The 6,883-nt window shown below is 44.4% G+C and overlaps 1 protein-coding gene across 7 annotated transcripts in view; it reads right to left on the reverse strand.

Annotated features, from left to right (window-relative positions):
- EYA1 (EYA transcriptional coactivator and phosphatase 1) overlaps positions 1-6,351 on the reverse strand; it is a 253,329-nt gene extending 246,978 nt beyond the window's left edge. For 3 of the 7 annotated variants that reach the window (XM_026662565.2, XM_026662560.2, XM_026662545.2), the window contains exon 1: positions 6,128-6,350. The gene's annotated coding sequence lies outside the window, so the exon portion shown is untranslated. Of the gene's footprint in view, positions 1-6,127 lie in introns of all 7 variants that reach the window. The other 4 variants (XM_026662552.2, XM_026662509.2, XM_026662536.2 and 1 more) reach the window with 3 other exon arrangements.
- Positions 6,352-6,883: the final 532 nt, after the last annotated feature.

Consider the following 6,883-nt stretch of genomic DNA (forward strand, 5'->3'; position numbering starts at 1 on the left):
TAACACACCTCATCATGAATAAGTTCCAATATATATTACAAATCCTATTGTCCTAATTTTAACACTTCTGGAATGACCAAATGGGTAATGTTTCCCTTTCACTGTTTTACAATACCAAGTATGACAACACAACAGAATACAAATTGCTTACCCAAAATGTGACAGAGATAGAAGGTGACACACCAAAACCTAACAGCTGTTTAAAAAAAAAATTACAAATTAGGGGGAGGGATAGCTCAGTGGTTTGAGCATTGGCCTGCTACACCCAGGGTTGTGAGTTCAATCCTTGAGGGGGCCACTTAGGGATCTGGGGTAAAATCAGTACTTGGTCCTGCTAGTGAAGGCAGGGGGCTGGACTCGACCTTTTGGGGGTCTCTTCCAGTTCTATGAGATAATATAATATATGGAGATATACCTATTATTATAAAGCATAGAGGCCCTCTGATATTGCACATAGGCAAACTAACCACTCAGGTAAAAGCATCTATGAGGCTTGCTCCAGAACACATAAAGGTAAAAAATGTATTTCTTTGTGCCCATATATTATGTAGATTCTGTAGTAAAAGGAGCCCTCAGATAAACCTTTCCAACATGGATGTGAACTGGTGGTGCCTCTTGCTATTGTAAGGAATAGCTAACTTAGATGCCTGTAAATCCAATTAGGATTTATGGGTGGGGGATAGGTACCTAATCACCATTTGTCCCTAAAACTCACCCTATATGCCTAAATTTGCTGCACATGTACTTAACTCGTAACGGGCAAAATTTGGCTCTTTCAGCACTGCTCTACATCGTAGCCTGCTAGACCCGTCAACCACTACTAGTCTAAAATACCTCATTCTAATGACATCTGTCAGTTTAAAAGTTGACTGAAAAGCCTGTTATCACTTAGGCCCATATACTGCCCCTGGTTAACATGAAAAATAACAACTTACATTGAGATTGATGGGAGTTGCATGTGTTTGTTGAGCAACTGGGGTGTCGGAGGGAGGGAAGGAGAGGGAATCAGCACTGGTCATGGGGGGTCTGGGACAGCTACACCACAGGATCCTATTCTCTAGAAATAGTGACAAAGACTGTGGCTGGAACCTGATGAGTCACAGGGGAGCTTAGGAGCACATAGTTTCAGCCCATGGGTCCAAACATATTTCTACATGGCACTAAATTTTGAATGCTAAACTGTTCTTAAATGTCACTATCACATATGTACTTTTTGTTTCTTTTCTGTTTGGAATGAATAGCTCCAAGACACATTTACAATTAATATTAGTTTAAGAAAATGTTACTGTGACAGAGAGGCCCTTTGCTGGTTCACTGCTCTGTGTCAGCAACGTGTCAGGCCTGACAAACTCACTATACACCTAACCTTGCTGCAATGGCATTTATCTAAAAAGAATACCTATTAGGTATCAAATGAAAACTTATAACACACTGGCCATTAATATCATTGTGAAATGTATGTATTAACACTATATGAACAACTACAGATACTTAGTGATATGATGCTTTAAAGTCTGTGACCGAACAAAGGGAGAAATAGGTTTCCTTCCAGATAGGAGGGAAAGTAGTTATCTCCCTGTCTATAATGTAAATTGAGCAGGGTTAACCAAAGGCAATAGTGACTATATTTGAGTCAACGGGAAATGCTGAGTCAACGGGAAATGCAAATTAACAAGAAAATGTGAAAAAAGGGACCTGATGCTGCACCACAAAGAACACACAGCAGGAGAGAGGAACTTTATCTCAGAGTACATATCAAAAGAATATATTTCAAAGATTTTCTGGACTGCAAGAAGAAGGGGAAAGAATTTCTTTACTTATCCATCACTGAGGGAACAAATAGGTCAGCGCTCTATGCATCCATGACCAGTGGAGCCCCAGCTATGTGGGTTGGTGGTACTGAGCATGAGAAACAGCTGTAGGAGAGAAAAACTGCTTTAGACAAAGACTGGAGCCTGCCAAGGTTATATGCAGTAACTCAGAAGCATGTTATACTTTCGTTTTATTTGTAACCATTTTTGTTTCTATTATCTTTGCTTAGTATCACTTAAATCTCTGTTCTTTATTAACAAACATATTCTTGGTTTTACTATAAATTCATCTCAGTGATGTAATATTAAAGTAAAGCGTGCATCCTCAGCTTAGCTAAGAGGCTGGTATGTGTACTGTCTTTGGAGTCAGCAGACTTGGTAATATCTATGAGTATCCGGTGACAGGGACTGGATGCTGTAGAGGAACCCTCTTCATGGTTTTTCCTCAAAGGTTGGGGTGCACCTAGGGTGACCAGATGTCCCAATTTTATAGGGCCAGTCCCGATTTTGGAGGCTTTTTCTTACATAGGCACCTATAACACACCCACCCCCACCCCCATCCCAATTTTTTACACTTGCTATCTGGTCACCCTAGGTGCACTTACTGTTAACCTGCAAGGCAAGGATAGGACTGGCAGAGTCCTGAGGAGAGTGCTGGAAAGAGTGGTGTTGCACTGGAGCTGATGCCCAGTTATCAAACATAGACTCCCTCACACTGGAGGCAAGGGAGGGAACAGGTCACCCACAGTCCTGGGCACTCCTCAAAGGTGTCATAGTTACAAAGCGTTAATAAATGTTATGAAACTTATGAATGAAAAGTCTGAAAACACAAAACATAAAATGCAACCAGAACATTTACCTAACCAGTGAGTGAAAGAAAGTGTAAGCTATCTTAGAAGTAAACTTCAATTTTACACTTATATATTGACTTTACAACCTACATTTTGGTACTGGATGAAACCAAAAAGATGTAATAACTATGTATCTGTTTTAAAAGGCCTTTTTTTGCATTTGTTATAAGGGTCGTTTAAAGGTTATGGTATTGCTTGATTTTATATTGCCAGGTTGTTTTTGTAAAGAAGGTTATGAAATACTTCCAGCCTACAAATTTGATGCCTGGCTGTAAGATATTTTATCACACACAAAATATACTGGTTTTGCATATCGTAGCCCAAAATAGTAACGCTTTACTAACATTCAGGTACCTGTAATTAATACAAAAATCACATTTAAAAGTATCACAGCTACCTATGCTTCCAACAAATTTGCTAATCTTAATTCTCTTTCCAACGTTAACCACTTTCACCATCATTGCTCAAGGTTATAATAAAGTTATTTACTGGCTTAGACAAAGGAAAAACAGTTTTATAAAGAGTAAGAAAGGTAAATAATAGAATGAATTTGCACATATTACATCTGCATATAGCATGTACCTTTGCTTCATAACACAGTAATTGCATATTTTCTCTCTTGTGGGCACTTCTGCTAAACAGTCACAAGAAAGGACAGCTTCAGAGAATACAATAATCTAGTACGCTAAGTACACCTCTACCCCGATATAACGCGACCCGATATAACACGAATTCGGATATAACGTGGTAAAGCAGCGCTCCGGAGGGGGCAGGGCTGCGCACTCCTGTGGATCAAAACACGTTCGATATAACGCGGTTTCACCTATAACGCAGTAAGATTTTTTGGCTCCCGAGGACAGCGTTATATCAGGGTAGAGGTGTACAAAGGGAAGACTCTGGAAATGTATGGGTTGAAATCCTGGCCCGATTGAAGTCAATGGCAAAATAACCAGTGGATGAATCTTGGCTGTGTAACTGATCCTCTCTGCAGCCTTCATCGAATCACTTAAACCTTCTGCCTTACATTTTTTATAAGATGAAGATAACTGTACCTCCCACAAGGAGATAGATGATCCTCCCTTTATCTAAAATCCATTCCCCCTGGCCTCCACTGCCTCCCTTAGCCCCCCCATCCATTCTCCCCATCACCTCTGGCCCTCACTGCTTCCCTACCCACTTCCCCATCCAGGGATAATTTGTCCCTGGGCTGGCCAGGGATGACTATATCTGCTGTTGTGAAAAGTGATATCTGTATGTTTAATCACTTTTCACAGCAGCAGACTTACTAGCTAGCAAGTCTAAAAAAAAGCAACAACAACAAAAAGACAAGAATGTGCATGTGCAAAGTACCTTATTTGTGTTTCTATTCTGTTTAGGTCCAGTAAAGAATAGAAACAAGTGTACATTATTTTTATTAGAGTGCAAAAAATCCCAACATAAATAAATTGCAATGATTTGGACATGTATATGGGCATATTTATTTGTCTTTCCTAAACTTAATTAGGAATTTTAGTTAAAATTGTAAAAGTGGCCACCAGCAAGAGTTGGTGGCCACACTCTGAGGCCACCAAAATTTTTGTTGTGAGAACCCCTGCTCTATATAGAGGGCAGACCAAACACTCCCATCTTTTGTGCCTCCGCTTCACTACATTGGCAATCATTTAATTCAAAGTAAAAAACAATTAACTTGAGATAGCTAACATGTTTGTAAGGCTAATCTAAACACTCAAAGGCTTGTTCTAGACTACTATGGAAGTCTTGCACTATTGCTACTGTACAGTGCTCCTCCTATATTCTGTCTGTATTTTAACAAAGTTAATACAAATTGCTCTCCTCCATGCAATGTAACAGAAGAGAACAATGTTCCTTAGAGTCTAGAAAGAAAACAAATTTGAACCTAATGTTATTTAATTTAAGAAAACTCTGCTCTTTGTAATTGTGTATACTGTACTTATGTTGTGTGTGAAGTGGTATTTGGAATAACAAAAACAATTTTTAAAAGGAGAGGCAGTTAAGCCAAAACAATTGGTTCGCAACTTTTTTTGGATTCACAATCAACAAAATGGACCAAAAAGAATCATCCTGTAACCAATTATAATGCTGTTGTAGGATGTGGGTCATAGGAAGACATAATAGAAAGATTTTGGATGCTGGGGCTGCTGTGGATAAGGACAGCAAGGGGAACCTGTAGGCAAGAACCTTCCCCAGTCCCAAAGCTTAGCATTGTCAAGGATGAGAAGGAAAAACCAATGGCCGGAGCTTGAGGACAGGAAAGGGCACAGGGCACGTTCTTTCCCTGCCCTCCCCACCCCTAATTCCTGGCAACCACAGGGTATTACTGATTTTCTTCCCCTCACTGCCAATGGAAATGACCCATTTCTGAGTCATACCCCACATGGGTTGAGAAACACTCGTTTAGAGAAATAAGAAGACTACTGAAGTGAAGCGCTCCTGAGATTTAATCCTGGCACTAACAATGTCTCACCATGCAACCTTGGATAAATAACTTTACTCTGTTTTCTCCTCTGTAAAACAGGGATAATACCCACCTATCAGAGTGGGCTGTTGTGAGGATTAGTTATTTAACATATACTGTGTTCAAAGTGAGACCACTCAGAAAAGGGTTGAAGAGAAACATCCTACTGCTTCTTCTGTGCATTACTGCAGAACTGCACATTATTTTATGATTTGCTCCACGTACCAAACACGCATCCAAGCAATTCCAAGGCCAAAAGGACCTTTCTCTCCCACCCCCTCCCCAGTCATCATTTCAACTCCTAAAAACACACATGAAGACATTCACAATGAGACAGTGACATTCAGCTCATTTAAATACTTCATAGCTTCAAATAATGTCAGTCATATACCCAGGTGTCTGGCCCTGGAAACTGGAACTGGTCATCTAACCTACGTGCATGATGCAGTCCCCTAGGAGCAACTATGGACAGGCAGCACAAGTGTCAGCACCTTGCAGGGCTCAGACACCAAAGTCCCTTCCACTCCCCCCGCCCAATGACCTTTGCTGTCTTTCTTTCAACTCCCTTGGCTTAACTATAGAGCTAGAAGGAGAGACTATTCTGCATTTAAACCTCCTGCAAATCCTGCGCACAGGGAGCCAGCTAAGAGCAGGTACTGTGTCCGGCCCTTAATATTTGCCGCGGTCTCTGGGGCTGAGTGGCAGGTTACAATTTCACAAGATCTAATCGTCCATGCAAGTAAAACAAACAGGCTCCCCGCAGAGCCGTAGCATTTACGCCCCCCATGAACCCCCATTTGCAGCCCCACCCCCCACCCCCACGTGCCAGGCAACATTCAGACCCGCATACATCCTCCCGGGGGCATGCAGGGGCCCCAGAACGCCTACAGCCCCCGGGCCATGCGCACCCCCGCGCGGCGCCCCTCACCCGCCTGCTCCAGCGGGGCCATGCGGGGAAGCAGGGCGGGCAGCGCGATGACCGGACTCACTTCGAAGTGGAGGGCGCTGCGGCGCGGGGAAGCGGCGCTCCCGCAGCAAACGCCGGGCGGGAGGGCACGTTCTCGGGGCCCGCAGCGCTCGGGGTGCCTGGGCGGGGCGTGGGTGGCACCAGCCGGTTGGCGCTCGCTTCCCCGGCCCTCAGCCCGGCGTCTCCTGAAGGAAGGAGTCCGGCCGCCGCCGCCCTCCACCTGAGCAGCCCCAGCTCCTGCCTCCCTCTCCGCCTCGCGGCCGCAGCGCGCCTACCCGGGCCCTGAGCGGCCGGAACGGTCCGCCCACGCGGCGGCCTGAGGGGCGCAGGCAGGAGCCGGAGCTGCGCTCGCCAGCGCCCGTCCTGCCCCCCCCCCCCCCGATAACTATCGAGGTCTCCCCATGCCCTTCAGTGGACGCAGGCGGGGCCCCATGCTCTCAGCCACACCCCTAGGGGTGTAAGGCAGTGCTGCCCTTGGCCCATTGGGTCCTTAAGCGCCAGGAAGCCTGAGGTCATTTTAGACACGGCAAGGGCTGGGCAGGCAGTGAGGGGGTCTTGGTGTCTTGCAGCGCTGCATATGGTCTTGTCTTAAAGGTCCGAGGGGTAGCCGTGTTAGTCTGGATCTGTAAAAAGCAACAGAGCGTCCTGTGGCACCTTTAAGACTAACAAACAGATGTATTGGAGCATAAGCTTTCGTGGGTGAATGCCCACTTCGTCGGATGCATCCGACAAAGTGGGCATTCACCCACGAAAGCTTATGCTCCAATACATCTGTTAG

This window comes from Terrapene carolina, unplaced genomic scaffold, assembly GCF_002925995.2.
Source record: "Terrapene carolina triunguis isolate 2854851 unplaced genomic scaffold, T_m_triunguis-2.0 Scaffold58, whole genome shotgun sequence".
NCBI classification, from domain to species: Eukaryota; Metazoa; Chordata; order Testudines; family Emydidae; genus Terrapene; species Terrapene triunguis.